This window comes from Mytilus edulis, chromosome 7 (genome assembly GCF_963676685.1).
Source record: "Mytilus edulis chromosome 7, xbMytEdul2.2, whole genome shotgun sequence".
NCBI classification, from domain to species: domain Eukaryota; kingdom Metazoa; phylum Mollusca; class Bivalvia; order Mytilida; family Mytilidae; genus Mytilus; species Mytilus edulis.
In genome coordinates, this window is record NC_092350.1 from 17,838,363 (window position 1) to 17,852,217 (window position 13,855).

Below are 13,855 nucleotides of genomic sequence, written 5' to 3' on the forward strand. Positions count from 1 at the left end.
GGCCAACCAACCAAGATGGCCGCCATGGCTTAAAATAGAACATAGGGGTAAAATGTAGATTTTGGCATATAATTCTGAAACCAAAGCGTTTAGGACAAATCTGAAAAGGGGTTAAATTGTTGATCTAGTCAATATTTATCTGCTCTGCAATTTTCAGATGAATTGAACAATAGGTTGTTGGGTTGCTGCCCCACAATTGGTATTTTTTTAAAGAAATTTTGCTGTTTTTGGTCATTATCTTGAATATAAGTTTAGATAGAGATAAACTGTCAACAGCAATAATGTTCAGCAAAGTAAGATCTACAAATAAGTCAACATGACCTAAATGGTCAGTTGACCCCCTCAAAGAGTTATTGCCCTTTATAGTAAATTTTTAACAATTTTCATTAATTTTATAAAGGAGTAGGTCCGGTAAGGGCTGATTTTGGCCTCAAATTTCAGGTTCATCTAACGAACGTTTTTTAAACACCTTTCAAACACTTAAGTGTCTATTTCAATTGATTCGATTAGTTTATGTGAAAGATTATAACTGATTTATTCATTAAAAACGCTCTGATTTAAGCTTAAATAAGAAAAATCTATCAAATATGCCAAAAAACGTCACTTTTTAGATGGTATTTGTCAAAAATGAAAGTGGCCGCATCCGTGTTCATCCTCCACTTTTATATATATTTTGTATTATCATCAAATACAACTTACATTTCAATATTATGAATAAACACGAATGCGGCCACTTTCATTTTGACGGAAATCGTCTAAAAATTAACCAAAATGCTAAAATTTTGAAGAGTTCGGTAATTTAGCATGACTTAATGATGCTAGAACGCGATATGAGTGCATTGTATTGTCGAAAACAGCTCATATTTATGAAGCAGAAGCATTTTATTTTCTAAAATATAGCTTAAAGATTACATTTTCACAATTTTCTAAAACTTCTATATTTTGTTGCTTAAAAGGGGTCTTACTGAATCTACTCCTTTTTGAAATTTTTACAAAATATTTTCCTCTGTGTAACTAAAGGGCCAAGTTTATTATAGATAGAGAAAGTTGCAAGTAGCAAGAATGTTCAGTAAAGTAAGATCTACAAACACATCACCATCATCAAAACACAATTTTGTCATGAATCCATCTGTGTCCTTTGTTTAATACATGTATGCACATAGACCAAGGTGAGCGACACAGGCTCTAAAGAGCCTCTAGTTTTTATCCATAATAGAAAAACAAAGAATATGAATATCCATCCACCACAAATTCATACATGCACAGCAAAACACACCCAAATTGCAAAGGAACAGTGCTTTTATTACTGTTCTGCATCACAAAGTCACAGTGAGCACTTAATACATGATGGTCATAATGTGTGGATTCTGAGTACTGACGTTTTTTTATCATTTAAATAACGTGTTATTTTTTTCTTTTCTTTGTCTTTGTTCTATTATTAATATCACTTTTACTGTTTGGTCTGTGATATCCATTTGACGTGGCTCGGTACTTATACATCCCGTCAATGTGTTTGTATTATGTGTTTCAATGGTACATATGACGTGGCTCTGTACCTTTAAACATCACGCCATTGTGTTGTTGTTTTAGTATAATGCCATAATGTTATTGTCCTATTATAATTTAGAAAATACGTTGAACAACAACATTATTTTACTCGCATAGTAATATGAACCATATGTGGATTCTTAGAAATTCTTAAGAACTTCTGGATAATTCTAAATCTCGGTCTTTTTCTTAAATTAGTTTGATTTTTTAACCCTGTATACTACCATTTCCCATGTGAAATTATAATTATTTGGAAAATACTTTGAACTACAAAATTATTTTATATTTCTTCCTGTGTGAAGTTTACATTTTCTGACGTCAAACACGCGAACAACGAATGTGGTTGATAGATGTGTTTGTGCTTCTTTGTTAAATTTTTGTTTGTTTTGAGTTTGTGTGACACAGTGATGACTGCTGAGTCCATGTTTTGACAATTTTACCTATTGTGTCTGTTTTGGTCTCGCGTCGTTGTAAATGTGATGGAATTTGATGCGACTGTCATACAAGTGGGGGGTTTAGCGCTATTAAACAAGGTTTAATCCACCATTTAAAAAAAAAAAAATAGCAGGTACATTATACATAAATTTTAAAAACTAATCATAAATAATAAAAGTATACAGCATAATTGTTGTATTATTTGCAATATTCAACATCTATAAAATAACAGATTTTGGCACATAATTTTACAATAATTATTTGATTAGCAAATAAAATTACCTTTTTCTTAAAAGTCTGTACAATTTGCAAAATGATCATCACTTATAAGAGATTCATTAAACATTATTTGCCTCAGATCATTTTAAGCCGGTCAATACACAAAAGTATGCTTTTTATCTTCACAAGTGTTAAAAAAGTACGATAGGTCAAGCTCAAAATTGCCATAACTATTAAAATGAAAATAAAACAAATGTATCAGACATGTCGTCAAAACATACTGTTCAAATATTTAAGACTATAACTCAGAAATATTCAAGGCTTAACTGCAAAGCAATTATATTAGGGAAAATTTGTCAGGAAATGAGAGCTCTACAATATCAACTGGGTATTATGAGTGTTGGTTTCATACCAAATTTCAAATTATACAAACTATATGTGACAAATAGCTTCTATTCAAAAACAGCAATTAAAAAAAAAGACTAAATGAAACATATGGGTCTAGGCTATGGATCTGAGTTCTATCAGATGTATTAAGGACCTCGCTTAACAATTAAGGAGTCCATGTAAATCATCTAAAGCGATCACTATAGAGTTTATCATGTCGACACTGTGAATGCGAGAAAGAAACAATACGCGTTCGTTATTTTAATTGATTAGTATGGCATATTTTCGTGACGAAGTTCTATTGTTATATATGGCCATATCAGTTTCTTCCACCAAAAAAAAACCTGACTCCATATTCATGATAAAGCAAAGAGTAATAAAACTGCGTGAAACCCAATCGATCAATTAATAAATCCGATTACATTAACAAGTAAGTATTCCGGTGTCAACGTATATTTGTTCCACCTAACAGAAGTTCCAATGGAAACTTTGTTATAAACATTGTCGTAATATCTATTCCTGTTGGAACAAATATTCTATAACATTTATTCCGTTTAGGAACATATACTGTAATATTTCTTCCTGTGGAAATAATATTCCAGAATATGTTTTCCTTTTGGAACTTATATTATGAAGGAACTTCTATTCCGTGACACCACTACGCATGACAATTAAAATAACAAAATGGTTGCAATCAAACTAGCAAGTGTCGGAATAGATGAAATATAAAACGTTTTCTTTTCGCTACCTGTGTTGGTGGTACCTGCAAAAAGTATAAATACAGTATTACAAACATTTGAAATTAAAAAAACAAGTATTAAATCTAATTTTTTTAAAAGATGTTTTCTTAATATTCATTTATCCATGTTCTTTATCTTTATTCATTTAAAGTTTCACATTTATTGTTATTTTCTTTTAATAGGTAGAGGACGTTCAGCAACAAACCTCCAGTACATCATACAGTGGCGGATCCAGCCATTTTAAAAAGGGGGGTTCCCAAACCAGAGTAAAGGGGGGGTTCCAACTATATGCTCCCATTCAAGTGCATTGATCGGCCAAAAAAAAGGGGGGGTTCCAACCCCCGGAACTCCCCCCCCCCCCCCCCCTGGATCCGCCACTGTCATAGTTTCATAGAATGGCTTCATTCAGATAAATTTGGGGTATAATTAAATCATATGTTTTACAGATTCAATCTAGTGGTCAAAACGACTGAGAAACGAACTTTGTTGACCCGTAATGGTTATTTTACGGCATATGTCGTGTTGTTCTTTGTTTATATACATACAATCTATAACAATTGACAAATGTATAGAATATACTATTCAACAAAAGAAACGATATAAAGTTGAACGACAAAACTATTTTAAATGTCTTTCTATGTGACGCCAAACACTCGACTCTACACTAGAGTTGATGGGGAAACTGTTTGGTCGCGTAGTGGTGTTAACCATATGTTGATTCTTAAATAATTTTAAATCTCGGGCTTTTTCTGAAATTAGTTCTATCAAAACTTTTTGATTTTTCAACCCTGTATACCACCATTTTCCATGTGAAATTATAATTTTGAAAATACTTTGAACGACAAACTCATTTTATATTTCTTTGTGTGACGTTTACAATCTGGCGTAAAAACACGCGACTCTACACGAGAGTTGAATTGAACCTTACCATTCAGTCATGGACTTCTAATATTTCAATCCTTTATAAGTTGATTTAAAGTACATATTAAGTAAGCAATGAAATGTTAAATTTGATAGATGCTTTTTGTGCTTCTTTGATAGATATTTGTTTGTTTTTGTTCTAATTGAGATTGTCACACAGTGATGACTGCTGTATCCCTATTTTGACAATTTTACATATAATGTCTGTTTTGTTCACGGATCGTTGTAAATATGTTTAAATTTGATGCGATTGTCATACGAGTGAGAGGTCTAGCGCTATAAAACCAGGGTCAATCCACCGTTTTCTACATTTGAAAATGCCTGTACCAAGTCAGGAATATGACAGTTGTTGTCCATTCATTTGATGTGTTTTATCATTTGATATTGCCATTTGATTAGGAACTTTCCGTTTTGAATTTTCCTCGGAGTTCAGTATTTTTGTGATGGATTTTTTTGTCAATATTTTTTTTTTTTTTAACTTAAAGTTACTTTATAAGATTATTTCTGTAAACAACGTCAAAAAGTATCTGTTAGGTCTTTGTTTGTATAAAACAATTCCGAATCAAAATAAGAAAAAATCGTAGATGTTACTTTTGCGTCCGTTAATCGAGTTGGTCGTGAATGAATAAAGCATTTAAATTGTTTCATGTCAAGGATTGGGCTACTTCAAGTAAGTAATTTGCAATCTTAATAAACGGACTTTTTTTCGGACTCTTGTGTCTTTGAAACGGATCGTTTCGGAAGCATAAGTTTGAGGGTATAGGGTGGAATACGACACAACGTACGCACACAGTTACATATCGTTGATGGTAACTTGAACGCTTTGGGATGTAGGGATGACATGCTTGGACCTTTTTTTCTGCCTTTAATTCGACAACGCGGTTTCAAACCCGTTTTTCAAAAAAAGATAACAATATGTGTTACGTGGCAAGGATTTGTATGGACTATCTTGGAGAAAACCATATTCGAATTCTCCCTTGGTCATCATTGGCACAAGATCTCTCATCTTTAGAACATTTATTTGATAACTTAATTGGCAGACGGAAACGCTACAAGATTTACGTTTGGCTCTCATAGAAGTAAAACAATATCCCAAGCCAATATTATGACTTTGATTGGATATATGCGTCGTAGGTGTGAAGCTGTTGTAGCTGCGAGAGGCAGTCATATTCGCCATTAAATTTCGAAATCTGAAATTCCGAATAATGAGACTGACCCTTCGGGATTCGGCCCAAGAACTTTTATTTTAAAGAGAAGTTCATTCGTGCCTGAAATTCGATGTATTATTCTGTATTGAAACCACTGCATAATATTTTGAATGGTAAAAAGTCAATTCCTAAACAAAAATGTGAACAAAAATGATCATTAATTCTCAATGTAAACTTCAATTGGAAAAGTATCCATGTATTGCTCTTTTATATAACAAAAAAATCAAAATTGCAGTGGTTTCAATAATAACTATTATGCATACACATGTATATAACTCATTATGTTCATGTGCAAATAAGAAAAATATGAAATTTAATGTAAAAAAACTATATATATATATATATAAATATGTATATTTATTTTCAAAACCTGTGCATTTGTTATACTTGATTATTAGTGTAGGTATAATACTAACAAAAACTAACAACTGTATCAATATGTTTATTTACTAATATTAACGAGGCCGGGATAAGGTACCGGTACTTGATGTTTTCAACTAATAAATGCACAGATTTCAATAAAATATGATAAAATTAAAAAAAAAGTTTATATCTCGCTCTTTATCTCTCTAAATTATGGATGATATAAAATCAGTACAAAAATTTACATGTGGTTGATGTAATCTGCGTGTCTCTGGTGAACCTACTTGACCCCAATGACCCCAATAAGTTCGGTGTAAAGAGTCATTAAGATCGTGACATGATGACTCTTGAATACATGTCGTCAGCCGTTTTCACTTAATAATATATAAAACATATTTGGTATTCATCGTCTAAAGCTGTTCTATGTAGAACTGTCCAAATCAGTTCTAGTCGTAGAACTGTCAGCAGAACGGACCAAATTAGTTTTAACCGTAAAACTTTCAGCAGAACTGTCTAAAACTGTTCTATTCAAGTTCTAAGACAAACAAGCTATAAGTGTTCTCAATCTGAATGATTCATATTTTTCATGTCGAGACTATTTCTAGTTTACTATACGGTATGGGTTTTTCTAATTTCTGCAGGCCGTTCGGTTGCTCAAAAGGAGTAGGTCCAGTAAGAGCCCTTTTTGGCCCCAAAATATAGCAGTTTTATAAAATTGTTAAAATGTAAACTTTTAGTTATTTATTGGACAGTAGTATGTTCTGCTACATAAATATGGGCTGTTTTTTGACAATACAATGCACATGTATCGGGTACTAGCACCATTAAGTCATGCTAAATTACTGAAATCTTCACAATTCTATCATTTTAGTTAAATTTTAGACGGTTTTCGTGTAAAACGAAAGTGGCCGCATTCGTGTTCATCCATAATATTGAACTGTAAGTTGTATTTTATGATAATACATAACATATATAAAGGTTGAGGATGAACACGGATGCGGCCACTTTCATTTTTGACAAAAACCATCCGAAAAGTGACATTTTTCTGCATAGTTGGTAGATTTTTCATATTTGAGCTTGAATTGGATCGTTTTTAATGACTTAATCAGTTAACATCTTTCACATAAACTAATTGATTCAAATGAAATAGACACTTAAGTGTTTAAAAAGTGGTCAAAATCTTTCGTCAGATGAGCCTGAAATTTGAGGCCAAAATCGGTCCTTACCGGACCTACTCCTTTGCTTTCGTCCACTTCATTTGAAATTTAGTGGATTAAACAGGTACACAAATATTGTTTTGCTTTATTTGTTATTGTATTAACAAAGTCTCCTGCTACTTCGCTTCCCTATTGAACAAGCAGAAAGGTAACTATTTTTTTTGCGCGACAGTTGATTTTTGGGGTCCTCTGCCAACATTTTAGGACCGCGACTCGATCATGTCAATTTCTATGAAAGAAGGGACAACTATTTGCATTTAAACAATTACATATTGTGTTGTCGGATGACATTACAGAATAAAAGCAAATATATGTAAATTGTCGGAAATATAAAATGCATTTGTATTCCATAAGAAACAAGAGAAAGGCTCGACCAGCCTAGCATTTGTTCCTTTTTCAAAGCTGTTACAAATACATATTATACTTTCCTACAATTAACATATATTTTGAATTTCATATGCGTATTCGGAAGCAGCTAGGTTTACTAATCACTCGACTCCACACGTCCGTCTGTCCGAAAAATTAAAGAAAATGTCTTGGCTACTATGAATAGAAATGATTTTAATATTCGGTCTGTAAATTTATAAATAAGTAAAAGCGAGTAAGCAGATTCCACATCTACCGTGTAGCTACTTCCTGTTTGCGAATAGCATGAAATTTTACAAAACTCATGGAACAAAAAGAAATCGGTCAAAATTTGATTTGCTCCTATCAAAGTGAATGATTTTAAGATTTGGTATAAGAATGGTCAGTTATGGTCCGGTATACATGTTACATCAATTAATTGCACTCATTAGGTCCAGAGCCGTTTTTGGTCTTGTTTAAATTAATGTTTGCAGAGCCAACCGATTAGATTTAATATCGTTAATTTGTCCTTACCCTGAATATGAATGTAATATTTGCCACTGTATTTTATTTAAACACAAGTTCAAACAATGACCTGTGCAAGCAGACATGAATTTTAAAGATGAAATAGAGAATTGTCACATATATGATAATTCAAACAAAAATGTTGCTTCACACTTTGTTTAGTTTAATTATGTACATAATATATGCATGTATATGAAATTTCACAACTTATAATTTCAAGTTTTTAATGTTTTATTGCCTTATTTCAGGATAAAAACCCTATAGCAAAGGGATAAGTAGTCACCTCCAGGTTTGCATAAATGACAGACAATGAAATGAATGTGCTTATAAAAAAAAATAATAACAAAAACAGTCAAGTTGAAACTACAGAATGGACAGTTAGTGTCTATGAAGACTTAAAGAAATCCATATTCCATACCAGAGTCAAAGACATTTGACTGTTCAGAAAAGATAATCGTTAAAATCCTACATTCATAGGAGAATGCTGATATAATAAAGAAAAATGTATTTCGTATCGAAGCTGTGAAATTTGGAATAATATAATTTTTAACGTTATATTGTTAGTATTCATTTTTAGGTTTTTTTTCTGTATCAGGATATGACAGAACTTATGAATACATTGTAATAGAATAGATATTTTACTTTTAAAAGTGCTTGATAGACAATAAAAGAAAAATGTCGATGGTTTATATACATCTACTCAAAATACAGAATTCGTGCTTTTTCAATAAAATAAAGATTAAAAAGACAATAATATAGGTAAACAAACTGTGTTCTTATTGAGCCTCAGTGAGACTCAGTATAACAGGTACATGTGTGCACTTGATATTTCTTACAAAATGATATGGAGAATGACAAGTGTCTTCAATATGCTAGCAATTTACGTATACTTACATACAGAATTATTTAGATATGCCGGAATCTGTTTCGACTCTGACGAGTAAAATCCATATGAACATTTGTAGAAAACATCAATGTCGCTTTGATTCAAGTTTTTAATTATCAGGTTGAATCCATTAGGTTTAATATCTTCTGTGAACTTATCAGGGTATGATGATACACCATTAATCATGAACGGTTTGTGTTTGTTATCTTGGGAATCGACTGTGCGGGACCATCGTCGGTTGTTGGTACAACATTCATCAACTCCTGATACATTACAGAAAAGTTGAACATCACACCCAAGTCCAACTGGGGTTACAACTTTCCATAAAACTTCAATGAAATATAATTAAAGATTAGTAATGCACAAAATGAACTGATTGTAAAGAGACACTAGCTACGAGATATAAAAAAAAAAAAAAAAAAACTATTTCTGTTTGTGTCAATCATTTATGACAGAAAAATAGTAAAATGACGATTCGCTCTTAACAGCCGGTTTGGTTCAATTTTGTCAAAATAATCTAAGAAACAGGGATGATAAATTATTATTTAATTTGCAAGTGAAAGATTAGTCCTCATTCAATCTATACTCATGTGACCTTCAATTTAATTCTAAGCTTGGGAAGGATTACGAATTATGCTTATGTTAAAATTGTGTCAAATGTGACATTCGAGGAAAGGAGGACGGGATTGAGGTTACGACAATTCGAAAATATCTACTGTATTCTGTCAAACAGATATTCCAAAATGGTCAACTAACTCGCGCTTTCGTTCGAAAACAATTTGAAGGGATGATTTAAACTTCATTACTTTAAATGTTTGATTTCACAGATTCCTTTAATTAAACCAGCAACCCGTCTACAAAATCATGACATGAAATGCAAACTCTGGATTATCGTACGGTAATCAAGTTCACAATTTGGAAGCTGAAATCATATCTTTTGTCGTTCAGTTTTGTTCTCAAACGACCCTCATTGTCAATTTGTAGATGTAAGTCAAGATAGTTATAGTTTAAACATATTTATTTATAGTGGATTGGAAAACAAGTTTTTCAATGTGAGGTAGAGTATTTGCAGTATCCTTTAATTCATGTTCAATGGTATAGATGTGTTCAACATAGTCACCAAACTGAATTATTAAGTGAAAGGACATCAGGTATATAGCAGAACACGAAGAAAAAGGATAATGCCATGTCCTTTTTATTATTCAAGGAAGTTACGTTGCAAGTTCGGCATTCTATAATATAGCGAAACATGAAGATAAGGCAGACAACATTTTTAATTTGTATTACTATAAAATTTAAATATTTTGGAACAACACCATTTCGAGGTAAAAAAAAATCTAAAAAAAAAATATGCAAGCAAAATGTATGTTGTTCCATAATATGTAAGTATTATAAGTGTAAAAGAAAATGATGGATTAAAACTGATATGATAGTTGTTTATAGTTCCGTCTTATAGACAAAAGTGTGTAAGCATTTAAACAAACACAATAAATTTTACATATTGTAACTTGGATAGAGAACTGTCTGTTTTGCACTCATACGACATCTTTTTATATCTAATTGATGTGTTAGTGTAACAAAAATTTGTACTCTATCAAAACTGTGTAAACATGGTAAACATACATCTCAGGAATACAACCAAACTCAATAAAAGATTCATATATCAACCTTAATAAACACAAAAAGAAAACCAAATTTAATTTTCCCGTTTTCCTTATTTTTCTAAAATATTATGTACATTATGTTTAGATGCACTCACACTTTTTCACTGACACGAACTACATATTTATTTTCTCAGTGTTTTGTATGAACTAAACATATTTGTTCTTTCTCGAAATGTGTCATTTGTTACCGTAAACTAAATTGGTAACAAATGGTAACAAAGAGCAATTTTTAACAATGACAAAAATATAGCTGATGAATAATAAAGTCCCGAATTTCGATATCCAAAATTACTTAAAAAACATTAATATAAAGATCTTTTGTCGAAGTTTGGCTGTACTTGGAGAAACCTTACCAAGTGTTCATTACAAGTGGAATAGCATTTCTTAGTTAGGAAGAAAATGTCACTGCAGATTTTGTTGGTATAACAGTTCATATTTTCATTTGTGAATAAAAATATGTATCGACCTTCATCAGATATATAATGCAAACAAAAAGTTTAAATTGCACCATAGAGGGCAAAAGGAGAACAAAAGAGAACCGCCCTAACTTTGAACATTGTACACCTTTATTAGCGTATACACGAAGAAGTAGACGTTCTCGCTTGACACAATATTTCATGTACAGTTAACAATATACCCAATTGAAGCGGAGTAAAACATATGCATATTTTGAAATAATCTCAACACAAATTGATTTAATTTAAACCCTAATTGATTTTTAACTGTGATATCCTTTGTGAGATGGTGGGTATACATTTAGTTCTATAATTTTCCTACTACTTTCAATTCGATCCCGATAAAGCGCCGTCCGTCGACCAGAGTAAATAGCAAGTTAATACGGTAAATAAGTTGTATTTTTTTGTATTCGTCGCGTAAATTAAAAGTGTCACTATCTTCATTATAGCCAAAATATTTTTTTAATATAATTGCATAGAATGGTAATAAAAACGGGGGTATGTGCCAAGGAAACAACAACCAAAGAGAAGAAAACAGCCTTAGGCTGCCAACGCAGCGAAATCATCCTGCACCAGATGAAGGTATCCAGCTGGCCCCTTAAAATAATGTATACTAGTTTATCGCAATGGGTACAACACCAACTTCCGAAGCTTATTAACGAACCAAAAATTAATGTAAATATGGACTTTACCTGCCTGACTAATGCAAAGTGTGATATATAAGGTTGAGATGTAAAAACTCAAGATCCATCTTATCTTCATTGTTAGAAGAATTACTGTACAGACTTTGCCATATTATATGTCCATCAACTAGATTTACATCACTTTTTAATCTGGAAAATCAAATGTTAATATTAAAAGTTTACATATCTAAAAAAACATTTTACTTTGTGTAAAGTTAAAATTCAAATAATAATTTCTACAACATTTTTGTGTGCAAATTTTCTTTATTTTTTTAACTTGTGTAGTAATTTTGACTCTAAATATGCCTCCTCTGGTAGTGGAAAGATGATCCCAAATTGTCAAACCTGTGCCAGTATCTGATCATAGACTTTGCAATGCCAAAATACAGAGTGAATCTACCGAGTTAAAAAATCTGAATATGGGAGACAACTCTAGAGATAATTTTTCTTTTCCGATTTTCGTGCAGTAAACGGTTCATTTGAGTCAAACCGCTTGTCTCATATACACATATCGTGAGTGCATTCTTATTGAAACCAAATTTGACACATAAAAGCATTCTAATTTTCGTAAAATAGTCATTCAAAAATTCGAGCATGATGGTCGTAACTTTAACTTGTGATGGTCGTAATGTCAACTATAGTATTTTGGATGATGGTCGTAACCGACACAAGATGGTCGTAACTTTGAAAGATGAACGTAACTCAAGTATTAAGACGAACTTTTATCAAGCTATTTAAAAAGTACTGTGCACATGCATAACCATGTTAATAAACTCAGTTGTTATATAAAGTTTACTACAAAAAATATTATTTCATTTGTTACTCTGATAATGGTAGGCAGAAATTAAGTTAAAGAATTATCAATCATACATTTTTGATATGTTCCAAACGACCATCATTTAGGAGAAACAGTGAAAACTAATCAGCTCGCATTAAGCCAAATAGTATGTTAGGGTTGAGTATTAATATATTTTTACTGTACGTTAAGGCATAAAATTGTTGAATATTTGCTTTCAGATTTTTTTTTTTTATTTACGACTTTTTATTTCCTGCAATCATGATGAAATTATTGAACGTACAATTTTGAACAATCTTCTTTAATTTTTAATCAGCTATTGCAGTTTTTATAAACCATTGGCTTTCAAATATTCGGCTTTTGGTGAATCATGATTAATGAAAGTCCACAAATGCCTGGTGTTTTTATCGTGTTGTCTTTATGTTTTTATCGATTGCATGACGATCTTGCGGTATATCATTGATAATTGTTCTAAGTATTGGTTCAGAATAAAAACTTAATCCATGGTGTCGCAATGAACATTGTGTTAACCTAGAAAGTATGAATAAGGTTGAGATATTTTACAATGCTACACGCGTTGAATTTAAGAGTAAGATCAAATATAAGTAGTTTGTAGACAGGCTTGTAGCCAGGATAATATTACAAGGTAGAACTAAATGTACTGCGGCAAATATTACATACATATATGCAGGTATATATTTTACAATGATACACGCTTTGAATTTAAGAGTAAGATCAAATATTAGTAGTTTATAGCCAGCCTTGTAGCTAAGATAATATTACAAGGTAGAGCTAATTGTACAGCGGCAACTGTCACATACATATGCAGGTTGAAAATAATATTTATGTTATATGTATATATTGTATGAATGTATGAATGTACACAGATTTAAAAGACCAGCACGATGAGTTGAAGCATAAAGATCTATCTTTTAAATATTATCCTGGCTATGTATGAATACTGTTTGCTGAAGCCCTTTTGCTGAAATTCAAAAAAAAATACATTATCATCAGCATATAGTAAACAATGTGAATTGCTGACCCCCATCAAGGACGTATAACTAACAAGGATTCGTGTCTCGCGGTATCTCGTTAAAATATCGCATATCGTGAGACTTGTTTTGTATACAAGTAATAGCTTTTCTAGAAAGCTTGTCGTATTTTAGATGATTGTATTGAGACAAGGACGTATAACTAATATACGTCCTTGATTGAGATCAGTGTTTTCGAAGTTCAAAAATCAAAGAAACAAATATGAAAAAAAAATATTTTCTAGCAAATATGTCTTACATGGCCGTTAAAATCGTATAAATTACAAAGTTTTTACATTTTTATTAAGGTAAATGTTTTCTAGAAACAATGATTAATTTGATTAAAACCTTATTTAGTTTGAGATTTTGCATTCCTAATTCTTGTGATGATTTATAATTAATTATAATAAAACAAATAATTAGTCCTGATTG

At 31.5% G+C, this 13,855-nt stretch overlaps 1 long non-coding RNA gene across 3 annotated transcripts in view; it reads right to left on the reverse strand.

The window, feature by feature from the left end:
- Nucleotides 1-2,163: 2,163 nt before the first annotated feature.
- Nucleotides 2,164-13,855, reverse strand: part of LOC139480902 (uncharacterized) — a 22,276-nt gene continuing 10,584 nt past the window's right edge. For all 3 annotated transcript variants that reach the window (XR_011654535.1, XR_011654534.1, XR_011654533.1), the window contains exons 2-4: nucleotides 11,606-11,746; nucleotides 8,803-9,123; nucleotides 2,164-3,352 (exon numbers count right to left, since the gene is read on the reverse strand). This is a non-coding gene — a long non-coding RNA (uncharacterized lncRNA). The remainder of the gene's footprint in view (nucleotides 3,353-8,802; nucleotides 9,124-11,605; nucleotides 11,747-13,855) is intronic.